We start from the raw sequence: 24,935 nt of genomic DNA on the forward strand, positions 1-24,935 counted from the left end.
GTCCTAATAATGTTCACTGACTACTACTCAAAATGGGGCTGAGTGACATTCAGCTGAAGCACTGTTAACTCTTCATAACAATCCAGAAAGAAAAAGAACATTGTGAAGACCTGGATACATACATTAGTGTTTGAATACGTGTAAAGTGTGCTGTAGCATTAGAAAAGAATGAAAGGGGGGAAAACGAATGCTCAGCTGAAGCTGAATAGGAACAACTTTGAGAAGTGTATATACGTGATAAGCCAGTTAGTTACAATGAAAGCTCAGCCATTATGCATGTTACTTTGAGACACACCACCCCGTTCAGCATTGTTGAAAAACGAAGATGCGCCAGAAACCACAGAACAGCTACCAAAATCTCAGTTCTGCCCCAGTGTCTCAGAGCTACTTTCAGGAACCTATAAAATAACAGGTGGTTATAAAATTGCTGCTAATCTTTGTACTATATGTTTATTAAGGATAACCTGTACTGGGATGGAAGGCTTACATGTTGTTTTTAGTTTGCTGGAGCTTTTTGTTGAGGAAGAAGCTTCTTTTGACTTATTCACAACAGATGGATCTCAGTATTTGATTTGGCAGATTTTTGAGGCCGATGCCCTCTTTGATAACCCATCCTCGTGACCTATTAATGTTTAGGCAGTGTGTTAACCACTACACTATGGAATCTATGGCTGAAATGCTTTTCATTGTTCATGTCAACTATGACCATCGTCCCATAACATTTATGCACTATACGATAAGTGTCACAACCAAAAACATCACAGCATTAACTTATGTAGTAAAATTACCGATACTGAGTGCTTACATTTTTCACACAGCACCCAGGTTTTCGAAAAGAATCATCCAATTAATTTTGCAGCTGTTAGCCTTTAATGATCCAAACATATATTGTTAGAAAGAGGTGTTAGGGGCCAGGTCATACCATGAGTGAAGCACTTGCCCCCAAATCTGTTCATTACAGTGTGATTTATTTACAAAACAGGAGAAAACAAGTGATCAAATGAAACAGCAGCTCCCCGCTACCCACTCTACTTCCTTAACTTCTGCAGGGAACCGAAGCGAGTGACTGTCACAGGCGTACTGCTCGGGTGTTGTGAGAAGCATGAGAACCTCTCACAGACGACGCTCTAGACTTCATTTAATGAGCAGGTCCTCCAGCTGGAACCAGTCAGTCCGGAGCTGTATATCCGCCCACCCATCACAGCCGGGCTCCTGCACAGCTGAATGAACATACCACACGGTGCATTATTGGCAAAAACAAACACATAGAATACCTGTTAGTAACAAAGGGGATCTGTGAGTTTCATGATTGGTTGCTGGTAGATAGCACAGCAGTGTCTGCAGTGACTCCAGACATGCTTACAAAAGTATGGGTATGTGACGTGGGTCGGGAGGGGGACACATTGAGCACTTGCCAGCATGTAAGTTTTGTATGTGAAACTTATATTTAAATCATGCATTTTAAAATTCAAAACAGTCAAATATATCCATATTTGACTGTTTTGAATCCTGTACATTCAAAATCTGTTTAGAAAAGTGTTTTAGGATGAATTAGGGAGAACACACACCTGTCAAAAATGAATGGAAAACGATTAACTATGAATAACATCAGTTTCTGACATTACCAATTGATTTTAATGGCATCATTGTTTTTACACATATACAGTCTCATTTTGGCTGATGTTGTGCATGTCCTTATTTCTGGAACCTCTAGGGGCTGCTAGCAGATTTTACCAAATCATTTTTAACAAATCTCTTGTTAAAGTCTAGAGTCGAACAACAAACAAGGCTCTTGACTATTGTTTGGGAACATCAGCAGCCCCTGAGATGTTTTTTGTCGTATCCCTGTCCAGGTCCATCTCTAATATGGTTAACAATGACAGAAAGTTGTTTAGTATTCACGTTACAGCCTTGTCAGACAATCGCTCACTGATTGCAATCCAAGCCTAGAGAGATGTTCCTTAGCTTGAAACTGAAGATGAAAAGTTTCCTTCTAAGTAATCAAGATTTCCATCAAAACACCACCTGAAGTACATATAAAGTAGCGTGGAGACAGGAGGAAATGGAACAGAAGTGAGAGAACATGAGCATAGCGCCTCTATAAGTGTTAGTACAGTTCAGCTTTCCTTCAGCTTTCTCTTTAATGAAAACGGTTTTAATTTAATTTTCTAATCATCCATTCTATCTCGTTTCATTTTCACCTTGTCATGTCTTGATTTGCACGTCTTATACCTATTAAGCAAAGATTAACAAGCAAGCAGCAGTTACCACAACTAAATGTTGCTGTCAGTGCCCAAAGGCATTAGCGCAATCTACACAGCACTTAGAAGAGCATGCTGTCAAAACATGGAACATTCCAGCTTCCTACACTATATTTTCAAAGGTATTCATCCACACATCCAAATCATTGGCCACAACCACAGCATCTTAGCCATGAAAAAGTAGGCTGCATAAAATCCCAGAGTGGAGGGCATAGTGTGCAGAGATCACCAACTTTCTTGCAAACCTTACCATTGGACACCAACTGGAAACTAGGCCCATAAGACACAGAATGAATGGAAGGAATAAAGGCGGGAGAAAACAAGCTAGCCACTAATTCAGAGCCCTCCAAACAACAGAGTTTCTAAACACAGTTTATAATCATGACAATCCTGATTTTTTTTTTTTTCTAAATTGTTTTTCATTAATTCCTTCTTCACCCAAGAAAATCCTCATAGTTGGGAAATTCAATTAGAGCATAGATCCTAAATTAGCCTGATCTTCTAAAATGGACCCTTCTCACAACCGTTACAAGATGTAAAGCATTTAAATCTATGTGAATTATCATAAGTTTTTTTTTATGATATATTGATAAACTTATCCTAACCCAATTGTTTGCTATGTATGAAGAAGCTTTCTGACATGGTTATCACTCACAATCATAAAGGTTGTTTCAAAAACCGGCAAACTTTCCATAGACTGTATTTTGTATGGACCTATTTCATTACTTAATAGTTACTAAGATTATTGCTTCCTTGCAAGAAGACTGTGTCCTGTGCTTCTGGCAGTGATGAATCCAGATCAGGATGGTTTTGTAAACATGTACCTAATCATGTTACATGGTTATTGAGTGTTTGAAGAAATGAGCCCTGGACACTGGAGTTTTGTTTTCAGATGTTGAAAAGCCATTTGACAGAGTGGAATGGGTTTATTTGAAGTTAGGTCTCATTTTGAGTTAGGCACTTATATCTGCTGAGGGCTACAGGTAACTTACACTGACCCCATAACCCAGGTTTCCACTAATAATCTGATGTCACTAGCATTGATGCTTTTGAGCGACACATGCCAGGGGTGCCCACTTCCACCACTGCTCTTTGTGCTAGCTGTGAAACCTTTTGAAATAGCCGTATGATCTCATTAGTCAATTTATAGTGAAGAAATAGGGAACGTAGAGCACCGTATCATAATTTATGGCCAGGGTAAACTTTTACTTTTGTCAGTATTTATCAAATCAATACTCCATCAAACCAAGCTAACTGACACAGCTGCAGAATTTTCAGGTTTTAAACAAAATGAGATAAAATCTTCTTTAATTTTTCTGAAAAAGACAGACAAATCAAAACTACCTGTTTTGATGCACAATGCAGTGCGTGGATTTGAATTTTTATGTATGAATATTACTCGGGTTATACAAGATGTAGTCCCATGTAACTATTTGCTTCTAATGGAAGGTTGCCAGTTCGAGCCCCGGCTTGGACAGTCTCGGTCGTCGTGTCCTTGGGCAAGACACTTCACCCATTGCCTACTGATGGTGGTCAGAGGGACCGGTGGCGCCAGTGTCCGGCAGCCTCGCTTCTGTCAGTGCGCCCCAGGGTGGATGTGGCTACAATGTAGCTTGCCATCACCAGTGTGTGAATGGGTGGATGACTGGATGTGTTAAGTGCTTTGGGGTCCTTAGGGACTAGTAAAGCGCTATACAAATACAGGCCATTTACCATTCTAATGACCTCATCAACTTACTACAAGAGAAGGTCATGGTCTGGATTGAAGCATATCCTATCACATCATTAATCACACATCTGTTTTCTGGGTTGTAATCAAATAAAGACGTTTTGAGTGTCAAGAACAGAGTTTATGCACATGATCAATATAGAGTTTATTAGCGGCCACACTCAGGAGATAGTGGAGGTCATTTATTAATTGAAAGATTGGTGGTTCGATTGCTTGTTGGTCCAGTCTGCTTGCCAAATATCCTGTGAATGTGTCTGAATGTTAGACATAAAGTACATAAGCATAGAAAAAAAGTGCTTGCAGGAATGGGTGAATGAGGCATGTTGTATAAAGCACTTTGAGCGCTGAGGTAGAGTAGAAAAGTGCTATATAAGAGTTCATTTACCATTTAGTCCAGGCATTACAGGAGCTATTATGGGTGCTTTCTAACTCCTACCTATATAAAGGTATAATGGCACGCAGCCATATTTAAATTCATGATTTCGACCACTCACCTAACCTAACAGTAAGCATGGACACCACAGCCTGCTCTACATCAGTAAAACATAGTTTATTAATGTGAAATTTGAAAGAATATCGTCAAGTTTACTTATGCGAATAACACAAAACTATTAGAAATTAATTTGTTTTTAAAGACATTCCATAATTTTGAATTCGGAAGAAAGGCATCCTCTGTGCTCTTAAAAACAGCCTTAAAACTTTCCTTGTTGGTAAAGCTCATAGTTAGAGCCCTTAGTTATGCTGCAATAGGCTTAGGCTGCTCGGGGCCTCCTATAATGCACTTAGTACTTCTCCACTTCTTCCACTCGGCTCTTTTTACTCCCCAGGTGTTTATGTACCAATATGCATGAAATCATTTGTAATTAATAAACTCCGTCTCTCTCTCTCTCTCCCATGGTGTGTCTTTTGTGTTGTTTCCGTTTGCACCCTTTCCCTTCACCCCATCTGGTCATGACAGATGGCTGCCAATCCCTGAACCTGGCTCTGCCAGAAGTTTCTACATGTTCAAGTTTTTTCCTTCCAAAGATTGCCAAGTGCTTGCTCAAGGGAAGACTGTATAATTGTTATGGTTTTCTCACTATGGTAGTGCATTTACCTTATAATGTGAAGTACCAAAAAGTGAATGTTGTAGTGAATGCATGCTACATAAACAAAACTTACCAAGTTGTCTGGAGGACCCATATACTGTAAGGCTATAGCAGAAACCCAAGTCTGAATCCACCCCAAGGCCATGGACGGGATATCTTAAAATTCCCTGCGCTTTGCAAACAAAAGAACAAAAACAAATCAATACTCGCTGCTTTTCTAGCCTTAGCTACATTCAGAATAACTGTATTTTTGTTGACATGTGCATGCATGATTGACAGAGAGGGGTAAAAAAAAGTTCTGGATAGTGTCCATAGGGTGCTATTATTTTTGGATTTTTTTAGCAAATCATCATCTGGAAGGAATGCCAGACTGCAGCATAAAACATGAACTCGCTTATTATTGTATATTAAATTGCCTCTAGGACTTAATTACTCATTAATTTAAGGTTGCTGTTATGCATCATTTTGCCCACTATAAACCCTGCAAGACGTTATCTGATTAATCCACACACGAACACACAGTCACACACACTTACAACCATCCCTACAACATGTATGACATCAGGTACTTGCTCATTCAGCTCAGAGAGGCCCGAGGAGACCGACGAAGCTGTTCAAACCAGGAACATTGCTGTTAGGTAAGTGCAAACCACAGTGCTAAACACTGTCACTGTGCCACATGTAATCCTATTTTTAATGTTGTTTAGTACATAATGCATTTTTCTTTTCACAGCAAATGTAGAACACACTGACCCCAAACCAGCCTTTGTGTTTAGGCTGGAAAGCTAAATAAAGCTTTAGAGATCAACCAGAGAGGTAATGATAGTTGCATCAGCCTTGCTGCCTCGTCCTGACACTAATCAGCTCTGTGAAGTTGCTGAACAGCGTGACGTGATGCAGAGCGCAGCTTTCTGCTACTGAAAATGAGTGTGTGACTAAATCGCTGCTTCCTATTCTGCTCCAATACTGAAGCTGCATTGTTTTCTCAGCCATGGTTAATGTCTTTGACAGTGAGGCAAATAATTACAACGTCTACCTGTTGCCTCCCAATTTCCCATCCTCTAATTCTCTGTGTGGAAGAGGAGATGGGGGGGAATGAAAGCTGATTATCTTCACTTCAGCAAATCTAAAATCAGCCAGAAACTGCAAGCACGCTCACTCTGTCATGTTCACTCTCTCTACATCTTTCTCTCTGTGAGACAATCAGTGCTTTTTGTTGACAAAGATAGAAATCTGTGCTATGCTGCCTTTGGCTGGAGTTGCAGAACGCCTTGCAGGCTAAGTGCTAAATGACTGAGTTACAGAGAAAAGAATGGAATTCTGGTTGCAGTCACTCCACCTCAATTAGTTAGAATAATTGCAGGCTACAATATATGTGTGGACACTACACAAGCCAAACACAAATTGATAACACAATTCATACTGCGTATGTAAGATAAGGAGAGCCAGCCCGGAAGGTAGGACACCAGTTACTGAGGCTCCACTGGCTTGTGCTCAAATCACACTCAGGTAGAGGTGAAGGTAGAAGGAGTGACCTCACCCGGGGAGCCGGAACAGGTGCAGGCAACGGCTGGGTGTCCATCAACCCCACCCGAGGAGCAGGTACGGGTGCTGGGATGAACGGAGCCTCTGCTAGGCTGGAGACAGAAGCAGGGACCAGCTGGACCTCAGCTACCCTCACCCGAGGAACTGATATGGGTAAGGGAAAGCTGGGCCCGAGCTGCCCTGGGTACAGGAACTGGAGGTGGAGAGCGAAACACAGGAACAGTAACAGTCACTGGGTAAACTAGGTTAATGGTGCCGAACACAGTACTAGCAATCAGAGACTTATGGCAGGCTGGTTTCAGCAACTCTGCTGTTCTTAAGCTGTCTAGCTTATAGTTAGCAGTCTTAGGAAGAGTGAGTTCAGGAGCAGTAACAGGTACTGGAGAACTCACACAAGCAGCGTCTGGATAACCTGGATGTGAAACAACACCACACAGAGTTGTACAGGATGTAGCCCGAGACGTAGTACACACAGGGTCCATGAAACTTGGCCGAAAAGCATGGCGCACAGAGTTAAACTGACATGACCGGGGAACAGAAAAGTTAACCTGTGCAACCAGCTCTGCAGTGCTCAACCTAAAATCTTTTGCCAGTCTATGTATAGCAGATGAAACCTTGCGGCTCTTAACCTTAGCAGGCATTGAATACACAGTTTCAAGGAGTCCACGAGGAAAAACAGAAACAGTCTCCTGCTTAGTAGGCACGGGAGAAGGTGAGGTTACACAGGTAGTGTCCGAGTTAGCACTTTCAAGTTGTGGCACAGAAAAAACCACAGCCTGAGAAACTGACGGAGCAACACTGGGAGTCACAGATACAAGAGCTGGTTGAAAGATTAAACTGTTCATAGCAGAGGAATGGCTGACAGTCTCTGTGTCACCTGGCTCAGGCAGAACGCTAGGAGTACACGTTGAATTGGCTTGCTCAGCAACACAGGTCTCATTCACAGTAACTCTTTGAGGAGCTGAGAGAGCAGTGGCTGGTTGAGAAGTTGGCTGAGAAATATCAGAAATGTCTAAAGACAAAACGGGCTGGAACATGAAACAGTCACTTGAAGGAGCATCAGCTATAGAACACTCAGTCTCGGATGGTTTGTGCTCCACAGCAGGCACTGTTACATCTAGAGCTGATGGTGGTGGTGGTGTGTGGCTGAGCTCAGACTGGGAAACCTCAGAATGTACAGGCTGATTAAAACAGTTCTGCGGGGCTACAATGCTGGTAGCAGTATGTAGGTGAGTCTGGTGTAGGATAACAGTCTTTGATTCAGCTAATTCCACAGGTGAAACATTCATACTGGCTAACTCAGAGGAAACACTGCGAGCATTGCAAGAATCTGATGGCTCAGGAACACAAAGATCATTGGTTAGGACAGCCGGTGAATAACTTGGCACGGAGGTGTCACTCAGAATGACGTCTTTAGAGCCCAAACACAGAGTGGCGGAGTTATCCGATTCAGGCAACACAATGGCGGGCAAAACAGAGTTATTCACAGTGGTGGATAAGTCATGAAGTCCGGGATCAGAAAACTTGGGCTGAGTGAGTGACGCACAGTCACTCTCACCCACGAGTGAAGCCTGCTCAGCAGTACTGGAGCGATGGCGTGGATGGCGTCTTCTCCTTGATAAGGGAACGGAGGCGACGTGGAAAACCAGTGATGATGCAGGGGTGACGGTCTCCTCTTCATCCTCCGACCACATCGCTGCTAGGAAAGCAGCGGGAGAGTGACCGTCAGAGCTGAGAGGGGAAGGAGAAGGGCTCCGCGGCAGCGGCATCGAAAAAACCTCTCGTTGTAGTAGCCGCTGTTGCGATACCGAGAGCCCCATCTGCTGCTGCGATATCGTCGCGGCGTGCTTTGTTCGCTGCTGCTGCGGCGGCTGCCTGGCGGAGATCTCCGTCTGCTGTCTCTGTGGTGTGGAATCCCGGGAACAGACGCTGTCTGCCAGCTCGCGAGCTTGTAACGCCTCCTTAGCTCGGCTCAGTTCATCAATAAAGCCCTCATAGCAGGTGAGCTGGCGAAGGAAAGGGTTTCCCTCGATTATTGCCCTTATGGCATTAAGTCCGACGGAAATCCATGAAGCCAGGTATCACAGACCAATTAGTTAAACTGCAGGAATGTCTTAAAGACATAAAGACCTGGATGGCCGCTAACTTTCTGCTTCTTAATTCAGATAAAACTGAGGTTATTGTACTCGGCCCTGAAAATCTTAGAAATATGGTATCTAAGCAGATTCTTACTCCGGATGGCATTACCTTGGCCTCCAGTAATGCTGTGAGGAACCTTGGAGTCATTTTTGACCAGGACATGTCCTTCAACGCACATATTAAACAAATATGTAAGACTGCTTTCTTCCATTTGCGCAACATCTCTAAAATTAGAAATATCCTGTCTCAGAGTGATGCTGAAAAACTAGTTCATGCATTTATTACTTCCAGGCTGGACTACTGTAATTCTTTATTATCAGGATGTCCTAAAACTCGCTGAAAAGCCTTCAGCTAATCCAAAATGCTGCAGCAAGGGTACTGACAGGGACTAGAAAGAGAGCATATTTCTCCTGTTTTGGCTTCCCTTCATTGGCTTCCTGTTAAATCCAGAATTGAATTCAAAATCCTGCTCCTCACATACAAGGTCTTAAATAATCAGGCCCCATCTTATCTTAATGACCTTGTAGTACCATATCACCCTATTAGAGCACTTCGCTCTTGCACTGCAGGCCTACTTGTTGTTCCTAGACTATTTAAAAGTAGAATGGGAGGCAGAGCCTTCAGTTTTCAGGCCCCTCTTCTGTGGAACCAGCTTCCAGTTTGGATTCGGGAGACAGACACTATCTCTACTTTCAAGATTAGGCTTAAAACTTTCCTTTTGCTAAAGCATATAGTTAGGGCTGGACCAGGTGACCCTGAATCCTCCCTTAGTTATGCTGCAATAGACGTGAGGCTGCCGGGGATTCCCATGATGCATTGAGTTTTTCCTTCCAGTCACCTTTCTCACTCACTATGTGCTAATAGACCTCTCTGCATCGAATCATATCTGTTATTAATCTCTGTCTCTCTTCCACAGCATGTCTTTCATCCTGTCTTCCTTCTCTCACCCCAACCGGTCGCAGCAGATGGCCCCGCCCCTCCCTGAGCCTGGTTCTGCCGGAGGTTTCTTCCTGTTAAAGGGAGTTTTTCCTTCCCACTGTCGCCAAAGTGCTTGCTCATAGGGGTCATATGATTGTTGGGTTTTTCTCTGTATTTATTATTGTGCTATCTACTGTACAATATAAAGCGCCTTGAGGCGACTTTTGTTGTGATTTGGCGCTATATAAATAAAATTGAATTGAATTGAATTGAATTGAATTGAATTGAATTGAAAAATTGTCCGTGAGTCCGAGGCGTGGGTTATTCGTTTCACCAGACTCTGTACACGGAGAATATCTTCCTCACGGGCGGAGCCTGCTGGGTCCATTTCGTGGTTGCGTTCTTCTGTCATGATTCGGCTGTGTGCAGGCAGGATGAGGACCCAAACGCAAGCTCACGGAGGCAGGAATGAACTGAAAACACAGCTTTATTGCTGGACAGAAAAACGTACAAAACTAAACTGGGAAAAGCTAATTATAATGTACACTAGGAGACACGGGGAGAATCACAGCATGAGGGAGGACGCGACACAGAACTGAGGGAGACGCAGACATAAATGCACAGAGGGTTAACGAGGGAAGTGGGAGCACACGGGGAACACAGGTGACACGGATAATCATAACAAGACACGGCAGGAGTGAACGCAACACTGACGGAAGACTGTCAAAGTAAAACAGGAAGTAAACGCAACACTGACGGGAGACTGTCAAAGTAAAACAGGAAGTAAACGCAACACTGACGGGAGACTGTCAAAGTAAAACAGGAAGTACAGAGGTTCAGACAGGAGGAGCGAGTGCAGACATAACGGGCAGGGGAAAACATAGAATAAAACACAAGGAGAGACGAGGGCTCACAGATACAAAGAGGGACCCAGAGGGACACACAGGGGGTAAGAGTCACAAGGGGAAAACACATAAGGAAACAACGTAGCAGAGCCAACCCAGGAAGCATGGCCTAAATAAGGAACAAAATACATGAAAACTAAGAATACTGGGCCAACGTGGCCCAGGACCATGACACACGTTTTATGTAACTAAAGTGTGTAATTATGTGGGCTACAGACGATAATTAAGTTATAGACTATATTCATATGAAAAACATGTATACTTACTGCATTTGAATCATTTTAACCATATGTAACCACCTGCATATGTGTTTGGGGAAAAAAAAAGGCTTTGATTTTGCCACCCTATTTGATTTCTTTGCCACCCTAAGAAAATTTCTCTATCTGACTGTTTTGTTTCGCTTAATGCGCCTTATGGTCCGAAAAATACGATACTTTAACTTATGCTTTTAATCATTCTCGGGGAAACAGTTTATGCATCCACAAAGAACTCAAGAAAAAAACTGTTAGAGTCAGGCTGCTGCCTGAGTAAGGTGTGCAGGGGCCAAGACAAGCAGACATTTGCTGGCACAATTAGGCAAAGTACTGACAAAGTAAAACCACTAAAACGTTCAGTCTCACTGTGCCACATATTTGTGTTCTTACATTCACCTCTAATGGGTGGGTATGTGTGTGTGTGTGTGTTAAAATGGCTAAAGTCTGCTCTCAGCTGGCAGTGATGCAGTATGAGTAAGGTCAGCTGAAACTGGCTCAAGGTGCTGGCCCACTTTAATCTAAGCGACAGGCCGAAGAAAAACATTTGGCGTTGACAGAACACATGAACTTCCCTCCCACCCAGGCAGAGACTTGCAGTGGCTGTCTCCAAGCTTTAACACGGACTGTTCCCTACACTGGCACTCAAAAACCACACGGTGAGCGAAGCAAAAGATTTCCTGTCAGAGAGAAGAAAGCGTGTGTGTGTGTGTGTGTGTGTGTGCAAGCATGCATTTCTCTGCACCTTCTTCTCACCTCACGCTTCCCTCTCCATCCACTCCAGCTTCTCTGGGATCTCTTAATGACATTCCACTTTCAGCGTTGCTGTGTCTCGTCAATCATGAAAGTTAAAACAAAAGCTCTGCGTACTTGTCGTTTAACAGCAGGGCTCTTCAGTTAATGTTTTTCTCTCCCCTTGCAGAAACACTTTCCCAACAGATAAATTTCTCTTTCAACTGAGCAGAAGCATTCTGCAGAAATCACTTATCTGTCATTCTTAAATGGTTATCCCACTCTCATATTGAGCATTTGGCATCCAGCTCTTATTTTTTTTTCTCCTTCCCTCCTTCTTCGCCCCCTGTGGACCAGCAAAGACTGCGACAAATGTCTTAATGGCTGCATTTGTTCATTTTTCCCCTCCACAATGTTATGAATTTTAAATGGCTCCTGTTTAATTTACCGCTCTAGAATGTCTGGCATTTTGCAAAAAATGCTGAGAGCAAGCAGTCTGTCTCTGCGGAAGGTGAGAGGCACCGCTTGATTTGGAACGCACTTTATCACTCAGCACATGCAAAAGTCTCTTCTGTTCAACAGGTAATCAGAAATGCTAAGAATACCAGAGGCGGGTGGCTATATCTCAGAGGCAAAGTCACCTTGGGACCTCCATCTGTTCGAGCATATGTTCAGAGTGCAGCTGTCTGCATAGAAAACAGGCGAAGCCCCGAGTGCTGCTGCTGCTATCGTTTCCTGGGAGTTTTTTATTCCTTCTTGCACTCTTCCCTCTTCTACACCTGCTCTCTGGACTCTTGTGATACAGTTGACTGTATCACTGCTCACTGCTCTGAAACCTAGAGGACAGTTCAGTTTTGTTGTATTTATAAGTGACTCTTTAGCAAACATATGGTCAGTATCTAACTTAGTTCATTTAATTCATATTTCAGTTAGCTGTACAACACAGAGCACACCTAGTCTCCCCGGGGTTCACATTCACCCATATATTTAATAATTTATCACAAAAAAAACCCTGAAACAGTCGCATAACTTTCACTCTATTAGTATGCATGCATGAATGGCAGAACAGTTGGTTTTAGTTTATCATCCACTGAATTAAAAACTAATCGGGCTTCTTCTTCTACATAACTTGACATTTTTTTCTCATTGTTCTTTTTTAAGACATTTTTATGCAGCACATATCAAATAATCGTGCAGTACTCCAGATGTGACAGAACAAGCGAGAAAGCATCAGTCCAAACTGAAGTAGGAACATATGCAGAGCATTTCCTTGAAACAGCTGTTGCCCTTTGCCATCTTAAAGACTAGAATAATAATTTCTGGTTCATGGTTTCTTGCTCTATTATGTTAGCCTTCCTTTGTTTCTACACTGTGTTCCTTATTAGGTTAGGCAATGTTTGTGTTCCCTTTCTATTTCCAGTCTCCCCAGTTGTGTCTCCATTCTCTGTCCTTCCCCTTTTGTATGTGTATGTGTGGACATATGCTGGTTTATGCAGAGGAGTTTCCTGCCTTGCGAGGCAAACACACCCAATGGGAATCACCAACTGCAACTGGTGATCGAGTCTAGCTGCTTCGCAGGATTATTGTACTAGCAGCAGTTAGTGAAGCTCCTCTCCAACTATTTGTTGTTCTGCAAAGTTTATTCACCTTTTTGTTCCTGTGTGCAGGACGCCGAGTGGTGAGCAGACGGGGGAGTGTGTTCTGAATGAAAACTGTCACTGTTTGGAACTAGACTCGAGGACACTGGACCCTCAAACCGCTCTGACCATCAGAATTATGTTTCACTGTAGTTCACTGTAAATAAATGCACTGTATTCACTTGGAGCCCTGCGTATGAGTCCTGCCTGTTAACAGGTCACCTTGACAATGCAAGTCAAATTATCAGAATACATTACCACAGGGGTGGGCAATTCCAGGCCCTGAGGGCCGGTGTCCCTGCAGGTTTTAGATCTCACCTTGGGTTAACACACCTGAATCACATGATTAGTTCGTTACCAGGCCTCTGGAAAACATCAGGACATGTTGAGGAGATAATTTAGCCATTTAAATCAGCTGTGTTGGTTCAAGGACACATGTAAAACCTGCAGGGACACCGGCCCTCGGTGCCCACCCCTGCATTACCAGAACTCCATAGTGAAGCACAATAAGTTATTTTAATACTCTCAGAAAAGCTACCATTAAAAACATTTTGATCTGCCATAAAGATGAAGATAGCTCCTGTCTCGATGAAAAGTTAAGCCTGTGAAACCATAAGGTCTGAGGTGTACAATTCACTATAAAAAAATCTGCTTTTGTTTATTTTTTTAGGTAAAGCTATCATTTTAGACACGTTCCAAAACACTGCCAGGTAAACATCTGTTAAAGATGTGACCAGCTGAATAGCAGATAATCCGTGTGAAAGTAATCATCCACTGATAGGCAAAATTCACTCAACTATATCTTCTTTAACCTTTTCAAACACAAAAGAACATGTTTATTGTCCATAATCCCATCAGTGATATTGCCAGTAATGTTAACAACTACTGCTTGCAAACAAGATCTTAAACTTTTAGCATTGTTGCTAATGCTACAGTCACATTACTGAAAATGGTGTATGAACGACCACGACAGACCCGACGGCACTTTACTGCTTTTCAGCATCTTTATTCCACACACTACTTGTTCGGTTGCTGCTATACGTGAACAACATACAAGCTAACAACAACCACAGGCAAGAACAGCTTTTTATGCCGGCGAGGCGTGATTGCAGATGCCGCGCAGTAATAATAAGATCGAGTCTGCTGTTAGTTTAAGTTTGCAGTTACATGTATTATGTTTGGGATAATGTGCCAATTAATTGTGATAAACTGCAAACCTGTTGATGTTTAATTGCACAGATATTAAATAGAAATTTAAGTATTCAAGTTTACATTAAAGAGAAACATTACTTACATTCAGAGTCCACCCGAAACCACTTAGATGTGAAACAGGAATTCACAAATTCCTCCACAAATAGTGATGTAGTTGCTACAGGATGGCAATTTACCTCAAAATGATAAAGGCACTCAACTTTGCATTTATATAGGTATAAAACTAGAAGGCTATCAGTTTGAAGCCCGTTAAGTAATTAGATTGCCAATCACATTTTTATCAATATGTGATCAATTAGAAATGACTGTATATCTATAGTGTCCACACACACACTGTCTTCAGTATTTAATGCCATTGGAGATACAGTATACGGATCATCTGTATCTCTCACACACACTTCTTTCTTTGTCTGGATGGAGACATAGATACGACAGTAATTGTTGTCTTGTGCTGTTGTACACCATTTTGGAATAGTTGATTGATTTTGGTTTTCACACTTCTGAGAGCACAACTTGCTTGGCTCCACTCACAGAGGCTTGGCATTAAATACCCTTTCTACCAGTTAGGCTGAAAAAGAAACTTTGGAGGCTGCTTACAAATTCTCCCTGCGTGTGTGGAGTTAGGTGTGATGAATGGTGTCTCAGATGTACCACCTATCTGTGTTCACCCCGCACAACGGGGGAGCATTATCACTCTGTTCCTAGCTGGTCGAACACACTCCCAGTTTGTTCCAGACATCATTTTGCAAGCTGAACACACACTGTTCCATCACATCTTGTTGTGGCCATCCGATAATGGGGCTTTTGTGTGAATCGTAATAGAATTGCAATATCGAGGTGGATCATTACTTTCACATGGATGGAATATTCCAAATCTATTTGGTGTGAAAAACATTGAGAATCTGTATGGGATGGGTTTTTGTTTGTTTTATAATAGCACGTTGCCTTTAGTGTCTTTACTTAGGAATAAAGTAAAATCACCAATAAAGAAGTTACTAATATTATGATATTGTTGGGGAAAAAATACTATATAGTGAAACCAACAATTCAAACTATCCAATAAAAGTTAAAGGTGAATATCTCCATTTGCAGTAGAAGGTCATGATTTTGGGATTAAGCAAAAACCAAATTCCCCTTGTGACAAACATAGTTGTGGTTATGCACAGCTTTTTATGTGAAATGTTACTTTACAGATAAACTGTTGTGAGTGAGTGAATGCTGGCCCGTCTCCCTCTGTTAGCACTGCAATGGACCAGCAGCCTGATGGATGGATGCATGTATATCAACAGAAAGGTAGCTTAAAGGGAGAACTGCTAAAACAGCTACTTTCACACAGTGAATAACAATGGAGTAATCTGTAATTACTTGTTATGTTTGCTACCAAATATAGCACAAAATTTAGCAACATTTTACTAAAGCACAGTGTTAAAAATGTACCAAATGTATGTTAAACTAACATGCCAGGACATCGAGTCAGGATTCAGTTTGTGCAGACTAACCAATCAAAGCAGTGCAGTAGGATAAGAAGCAATGTGTCAGTCTGTATGTCATGATTAATTCAAGAAGTCTGTTCAGTTTACCGCTTTTTGAAAATGATCAGATTCAACTATACACATCTTTTCTGTAATATATATATATATATATATATATATATATATATATATATATATATATATATAATATATAGACATCCTGGTGAACTTCTATCGCTGCACCATCGAGAGCATCCTGACCAACTGTATAACAGTCTGGTATGGGAACTGCTCTGCCTCGGACCGGAAGGCGTTGCAGAGGGTCATGAAAACTGCCCAGCACGTCGCCGGAGCACCACTTCCTGCCATAAAAGACAGGAAGCGGTGTCTGAAAAGGGCTGGGAAAATCATCAGAGACCCCAGTCACCCATCACATGGACTCTTCACCCTCCTGCCCTCTGGGAGGCGCTACAGGAGCCTCCGGACTAAGACCACCAGGTACTGGAACAGCTTCTTCCCCACAGCTGTCAGACTCCTGAACTCTGCCTCCTGACATCTGACAGCCTCTGTAGAAATTATCCACACCCTCACTTAACTTAACTGCACTACTGTATAGCTCTGTGTAAATAATCATTCTGTACATACAATAATTTTTAACCTTACAACTGTTTACAACTTGCATAGTTCCCATTTCTGTATAACTGTATATCTCATATTTCTGTAAAGTTATTTATTTCATACTCTGTATAGTTTTTATTTCATATTTATATCCTGTTCATATCCTGTACATAGCTTGTACTCACTACAGCCTGTACATACCTATAGTTATAGAATATTCACAACATACTTCATACCGTGTACATTATAACATACCACAATAGACCCATTTCTGTAATATACTTGCATATCTATATTATTGCTAATATATATTGTAATATATCTATATCACGACTAAAGCACTTCTGGATGGATGCAAACTGCATTTCGTTGCCCTGTACCTGTGCATGTGCAATGACAATAAAGTTGAATTCTATTCTACTCTATTCTATTCTATATCTTTTTAGGTTTTTATGGTGTAAATTAAATTACAGTGGGATACTAGAGAATGTTGGAAGCAAATCTTAGAAAACACGAGTACCAAACGACTGACTACACCTTTAAAATACACCAGACTTGATCACTTCATTCAGTACAGGTGCAGAAAGGTCGGTCTGAGCAAGAAGACTGCCTGCGAGCGGCAGATCCAACCCAATAACTCCACCTGAGAAGGTTTGGAGGGGAGAGAAAAATAAAGGAAAAGAAAATCCAAACCCAACCCTGCTGGGCTATACACACTATTGTGGTACAGGAAGAACATTCAGACCACAATCTTGTTCTTTTCAATTTCCCAGGGGTTTTTTTTTGTTTGTTTTATTTTTAAGTTATGAAAAAAATGTCACAATTTATTTAATTATAAATTACTGTGTTGTTGTTTTTAATTGATCAGATACTTTTCAAGATAAAACCCAGCAAAGGATGAAAAGAAAGACAAGAATGTTACCAGCAAGCAGCTGACAAAAAGAAAGTGTGAACCCGCCCTCATCTGTGTGGAGGACGGGGCGCCAGCGGTGGGCCTGCCAGTTCTGCTGTTCTCTGGAAAGTGCCAGTCGATCGACTCACTCTGATCTTTTGTTCTGTTTTGTTTGTATGACTCAAAAAAAGGCATTTGGCAGAAAGCCCTTTCATTTGTGTAGCAGAAGTTGCATATAATTTCATCTTTTTGTCATCAAGATTGTTGACAGAGGGGCTATTGTTTTCTGTCATGGTCTGTTTGTTAACAGAATTAAATGTTGAGAAGAGGAAGCAAATGTCTCCAAAGTGTTTAAGAGTTGTCAATGTAAAGCTAATTTTATTTATTTCTTATTTCAAAAGATAAACATTGTAAATCAAAATCTTGAAATCCTGTGTTACAGCAGTATTATAAGCCTTCTTTAGTAAAGCTTTACAAAAAATAAAAAATTTTTACAAAAAGCAAATCAGACACATATACATTAAATCTGTATGTAGGAACTTAAGTATATAATTTTATTTTATATGAAGTCATATGTAAAAGTCATATTATAGATTATATCATCAAAAATGAACAGTTGTTAAAACATAATGACTTTTGAACATTTCATATTTTGTTTTATTTTTTAATTTAGGTTTTCTATTTCTATTCTATTTTATTTCCTTAATCAACAGGATGCATTATAAACTAACTGTATCCTTAAGAAATCAAACAACAACATTTAGAATAAATGAAAACTGTTTTTCCTCATTTATCCAAAGGGAGGATTTTTTTAAAATCCAGAGAACAACTTTGACCAGAAATTGAAAATCAATCCTTTTTGTAATAACAGCATAAAGTAGGGCTGTTCGATATAACCATATGTATCGGATGACGATATGAAAATGTCTGTTATTAAACTGTTGTTTGTTTCGTGATGTTGCAAAATAATAATGTTAATGACAATATTTTTTCAGCATTTTGATGGTCACTGTAGTGGCTATAATAATTTTTCAAAGTTCTGATTTTACGTATTGCCGTTAGCAACAACGGCGGTAAACCCAGCCACCGTCCGCTTGTTTATTTTCCACATAAACCTTTCACAATAAAGCTGAAGATCCTGTTGAAATTTTTCAAAATAAACTGAAATGATGACAAACAGAAGGACCAGTCAAAACAAATCGACGACCTCATTTCTAAACGAGGGGCTAGCATGGACATGGTTTGGTTATGAAAAGTCTGACACGGACCAGAAAACTGTACTATGCAAATTATGCAGGAAACCGGTCCCCACCCCAGACTCAAACACGACAAACCTCTTCTACCACCTACGCAAGGATCACGTGAACGAGTAATCAAAGAGAGTTTAGGGAGGAGAAGCAAAAAAAGAGCCGTCAGGTGCTCAAAATAAACCTTAGACTCAAACATTAGAACCCCATGTTATAAATACTCACAAAGAAAATGGCGGCTGTTACAGCTTATGTCTGAAAATGTATAGTTTCACACATCGGTCAAAACACTCGACTCCAGGTACACGACGCCCAGTTAAAAACACTTCAGCGCAAGTTGAGTTTCCCGAGATTCACAGAATTTACAGAAAATGTCAAATTTGTGTGATATATATATCGTTGTCGGGACAATAAATGTCTTATATCGGGATATGAGATTTTGCTCATATCGCACAGCCCTATCATAATCTTGGGATTCCTGAGCACAGCTAGCTAATCTTACCTCGAAACTTTGCATTGCTGTCAGCAAGTCATTTTCTTCACTTTTGTTTTTGGCACTCGGGGGTCCATCGGCACAGAATTCTGTTCATACTACATGATTCTCCAGTGCAGTATTCCAGCTTTCACTGGGGTTTTAAACAGCTGTGTTGCCCTTCAAAATGCAAAGCATAAATGGGCGTGCTGCACTTTGATGAAAAAAAAAGTGTTGTTTATTTTCCATACATCTAGAGCAGTTTGTGAGCATTGCATAAATCCAGTCGGAACGCTCCTTTGCTTTAACAGTTTTAAAGAAAACTTAAAAAAGCTGTACCATACATACTGAATAGTGCATACAAATCTAAAACCCTGCTGTGGCACCCTGTGACAGTCTGAATATACAAAAGGTACATTTGCACTTTAATTTGTGCAACCGACAGAGGCCCTCTGCCTGCTGTCTGTATACCAAAAGGCTCCTCACATCATGAAAGACAGAGTGAAACATGATGAGCCTGTGACTAAAAAATTCATTGGTATTGATGCATAATTTAAGTTTGGAGTATGCAGATGGATCTTTTAAAGTCCTGATGTACTTCAGATTTCTGTGGAGGAGATGGAGGAGCCTCTGCTAATCAGCCTAAAAGATCAAAGTTCAGAAGACATTTAGGTCACACTAAACACAACCTTTGACAGATGCACTGGCAATTTAGGTAGGTAGGTGATATGCCGCTGGATTTTTAGTATCACAGAGTATATACATGCTAGTGGCTTCTACTAAGAAAAAAGCAATGAAAGTCACACTTCAGAAATGCTTTACAAATCATTGTGCACGTTACTGCAAAATCACAGAAACTGATTATAAATCAGGTACATTGGTCAGATTGGTCTGACCCATGTTGTTGACCCAGTAAAGAGAAGTCATCGGAAGTGAGATAAAATAAAACCCTGATTAAAATTAGACCAAAATAAAAGTGATCTCTCTTCATCTTAAACAGCATAAAATAATCACATATTGTATGTTTATACCCATCCTGTACATTACGTAAGCAATATTAAACAAACAATACTATATATGGAAATGTGGGTGAATGTAACTTTTGCACACGAAGTTCATCAACACATTCCTGATTCCTAAATGATCAGTTGGCCATTTAGAGCATGCCAAAATGACACCAGGATAGGTGGCACATGTGCTGCAGTGCTCCTGGGTGTAAGTCTGCAGGACTAACATTAAAATAACATATTATTTATAATATGTTATGTATGTCATAAAATAAAATTGAATTGAATATTAATGCATTTCACAGCAGCATGATTCTGTTGGCTATGAAATATAGTGGCGTCAGAGCTGGAGTTGACTTGTGAATGAATAACTGCACAGGACAGAAATAATCTTCTAGATTCCCTGGGTCTTTGTGTGCGTTATGTGCCCCCAGTGAAGTAGCACTACTGTGAGTGTTATTAGTGGCTTGGCTCAGCTTAGGTTCCTTATTCTCTAGAGGCTGCTTATATGTCCTCGAAACAAAGCCCACACTTCTGTATTCAGTCCCACCAAAAGTCATCCTGTGATAATATTAAAGCATTAGTGAAACGTATCGCATTACTTTGTCACATGTACGTAGATCTTGGAATGATGCTCGTTCATCAAAACATGTTTGTCTTCATATCGTTAAGACATAGCGTCACCATTAATTTCCATGCAATTCTTTACACAAGACAAAATAGTCACACATGTACACACCAAAGATTGCAAAATGAGCTCTGCAGTTCGGTGTTATAAGTCGCATCTGTTGCAACACCTTTTATTTGTAAATTTTTGCCTCTGTAAACCATCACAGTGGAAAAACAAATGCATTTGATTAAATTTGGAGGAATTAGAGACATTTTTTCACATAGTCCCCATTTTCAGAGGGTAATAATTTGCTGACCCTTGACCTTTTCCTCGTTATTTCATAACAAATTAAGCAGATAAAAGAATCCCAAGTTTTGCATTTGGTAACTGAACTCTCAAAATGTAATCCAGAAATATCTCATGCAAGTGAAGGAAGCCAACATGAGACTGAAAGACAGCAGGCACTTTGGAAGCGTTCAGATTAACACAATGGGGCAATGTTAAAAAGGAGGACTGCACTGGTCATCTGCACAAGATCAGCACCCAAAAAACCATACTGGCCTTGGTGTGCTTGGAATTTCAGGATGTCCGTGTTGAATGATCAGTCATAGAGGTGTACAAGTTTTTTTTACCAAGCACAGCAAATTGAAACTCTAAAGCTCTCACACTGAAGCCCTGACCACGGCATGGTAATGACAGATAAAAGCCTTTTTTTTTAATGTTACAAATAACTGACCCCGCTGCTGTGCGAAGAATTCACAGCGTGGTGTCTGCTGATTCAGTCGATTTTGTCATTGGTTTATCCTGATCAAGAGATGAGTCAAAGTATATGAATCACCTCATTTTGTATCATGTACACGTGAAAATACAGTACATGATACAAAAAGATGAAGATGTATATATACACATATGCATGTGTGCCATTCTTATAGGTATTCTGTACAAGTGAATTGGCTGGGTTGCCGTGTTGATTAATTTACTTCTGCTGAAACAATCTAAATGTAAATTGGACCTCTCTATCTGTGTCTCCCAGACTATAATGAGAGGAGAATTTAAATGACCTGGTTGCTTTTCATCCGTTCTGATGCAAAGTTAGAATTTACAGAGATGATGTGTTTGTAAACAAAAAGAAATTATGTATAGGAAAAGGAAAACATCTGAAAGGCTTTACTGCAGGCGTATATATTCTTAAGTTGTATTAAAGTTAAATATTTTAAAGTCATTCATAAAGCACCCTGGCAACATTGTAAAAGTCGTGACAGCAGTTTTACTGGGTCAGACCTGGCAACATTTGAGGATTATGGCGTTATTTTTGTGCCACTATTCTGAGCGCATGTAAAAAAAACATTTGAGCGTACGTAAAAAAACATTTGCAGGTGCAAGTGTTGCATTTTGAGGACGTCTCCGAAAACATTAGAACACTTTTGCAAATATGTGATGTCTTGGTAAATCGAGCAGACATTTGAAGTTTACACAGCAACATTCTCACATGAAAATATCTTAAAACTTTATTTTGTGACCCAGAAAGAGTAATATTTCAAACTCCGTCACTCTGTGTTACTCCGCTACTGCCTCGTTTGACTTTTGGATGAAATGGATTCTGGGATATTGCATGTCGTCATTTCGAGCTGATTGGAGACCAAAACAGCCAATCAGATTTTTTTGCCTCCAAGTCTGTGATTGGCTGGTTTTGTGGCACAAATATAACGGTGTACAGAAAGAGTTGAGCGCGAGCAACACATTGTGAGCAAGCGCAAATGCAAAAACTGAGCGAGAGGGGCTGCTATTGTGTGTGTGTGTGTGGATAATAGCAAACACTGAAATACATTTTTTGCACGCAGCAATGAATTTTGTTCACTCAAATTCAGCTTTTCTTCGCTCAAAATAAATTTTTCCTCAAAATGCGACACTTGCACCTGCAAATGTTTTTTACGTGCACTCAATTTTTTTTTACATGTGCTCAGAATAGTGGCACAAAAATAACGCCATAGAGGATCAATTAAAACACAAGTCCAAACGCATGCACAGACAGGAAACATTACACAGACTGCCTCTCGTGCTTCTTTGTAGAAACTACAGCAGAAACAGAGGGGTGGGGGGTTAAATTAGACTTGTAGAGAGAATTAGATGTTAAAAGTGTGATTAAGCCTTAATCCAACTGACGCAGAAAATGTTTTTCCCCTCAAGTGCAAGTCTTTGTCATGTATGATGCACCAGAAATATTAATGTGACATCAAAAATGTCCAAATGATGCAGCACTGTCAGGCTAACAGACTGATGAATCCTACATATCCCACGTCTGAGAAGAATATGGGACGCCCCATTTTAGGCTTAATCCAGGGAATCATTTACAATTCATTTATGGTGCTGGCAAAAATCACAGGCTTGGGCTTGAATTGGGTTACTGTAAGTGAAGTCTGGGCTATATGGGTCCAAAAACCAATGAATTGTGCTTAACATGACTCACTGTACTTGTTTTCTGAACGAGATGTTGCTCAAAATTGCAGCATGGTCAACTCAATTCAATTAAACTCACAGATTTAATAAGAAGTTTAAGTCTCTACTTAGTCGTCTAAGGAGCTTGGAAAGAAAAGCGTCTGGACTAATTTTCTTGAAGACGTTTCATCCGAGAAGCTTCTTCAGTTCTAGGGTCAAATGGTGGAGTTTCCCAGATTTTAAGCCCAATAGGAGTGTCCCCCCAAGAGGGATGTGAAACCCCTATTGATCCTCTACCTGATCACATGAGCCGACGTGTGAAAATAGGTGTAGGTCACAATCAGCCAAGGTTTCGGGTGAACCTGCTGTGAAACCTGGCCCCACCCTATCAGTGGTTTCCTGAGGTCAGATGGCCCAGGATGTGAGTGGGCGTTAAGGCGTCTGGGAAGGATCTCAAAACTGGATTATAGATGGCAGACAGTTGGTGTCGTAAACCACCGCCTCTGTTCAACGATGGCTGTTCACAGTGGACATAGATGGCCTCTTTCACTCCTCTTTCAAACCATCTGTCTTCTCTGTCCAAAATGTGAACATTGGTGTCCTCGAAAGAGTGACCTTTGACCTTCAGATGCAGATGGACAGCCGAGTCTTGTCCCGTGGAGGTGGCTCTTCTATGTTGTGCGTTTATGAAGTGGCAGTTTGGTCTCTCCAATGTAGAGGTCTGGGCATTCCTCGCTACACTGTACAGCATACACCACGTTGTTAAGTTTGTGTTTTGGAGTTTTGTCTTTCGGATGAACCAGTTTTTGTCTGTGTTGCTGGTATCTCTACTTAGTCCAACTTAATCTTCAGTGTCTACATGTCATCCTATGATGCTGCAGTGACATGCTTCAGGAAAGAGGTTTTCAGTTCCAGCTTGTTTAGGTTTAACCAACAAAACTAATATGGCAAGTGTAGAGCTTGAACAATGCTAACAACATCATAGAGAAGCTGTACAACAGAAAGCCTTAAATACAGTCCTGTTAAGTCTCTTCAACATGATTCCACGCTGTAGTGGTTATTTGGGACACATGTATTAAATGTGGCAAAACTGGGCATTGCTTGAAAAGCATTTGTTTTAGAGAGGACACAGACTTTCTCTAGCTGAACTTTGTCAGTGAGAGGACAGCTTTATCTTGCTACATGAGGGTACTGTGTGGCCAAAGGTGTTTAATACATCCAAACTCCTTTGATCGCTTCTTATGTCAGGTTGAGCCAAGTATTATCTTGAGTTAACAGACAGAGTAATGGAGGTGAAATGGGATCTGGAAATGAGATTTAAACACTTTATCTCTTGCAGTGCATGTTTCTGGTATTGCCTCATGGATATATAACAAAATGACCAGAATGCATTGTATGTTTTCTTTCTCATTTCTGGTGGTTGTTTTTTGGTACTTCATTATCAACTACACTACATGGGTAATTCAATAAGGAGAGATCATTAGTGGGAACTGAATGTGATTTATTGAGATACCGAATTCTGCTATTTGGAGATTACACTGCGATGGCCCATCACAGCAGAAAAAAATCCCAGTGTTGTTGGGAATTAGGGCAGGACCCCCTGGAGTCTAGCTGCTGGTGGAGGTGGAGAAAAGATGGCAGCTCAGATGAAGAAGATACGGAGGAGATGGGTTACACGAAAGAATGCTGCAAAAATGAGCTTTGTGATTTAAAGTATGCAGAGTTGAGGCTGATTGGGTTCAAGAAGGTGGGCAGAAAGATGAC

At 40.9% G+C, this 24,935-nt stretch overlaps 1 long non-coding RNA gene across 1 annotated transcript; it reads right to left on the reverse strand.

The window, feature by feature from the left end:
* Positions 1-970: 970 nt before the first annotated feature.
* On the reverse strand, positions 971-19,276 carry LOC120441658. The gene is made up of 3 exons (XR_005614163.1): positions 19,149-19,276; positions 5,152-5,250; positions 971-1,220 (listed from the first exon to the last, which is right to left on the reverse strand). It is a non-coding gene; the product is annotated as an uncharacterized LOC120441658 (long non-coding RNA).
* Positions 19,277-24,935: the final 5,659 nt, after the last annotated feature.

Source organism: Oreochromis aureus, linkage group 9, assembly GCF_013358895.1.
Source record: "Oreochromis aureus strain Israel breed Guangdong linkage group 9, ZZ_aureus, whole genome shotgun sequence".
Taxonomy (NCBI): domain Eukaryota; kingdom Metazoa; phylum Chordata; class Actinopteri; order Cichliformes; family Cichlidae; genus Oreochromis; species Oreochromis aureus.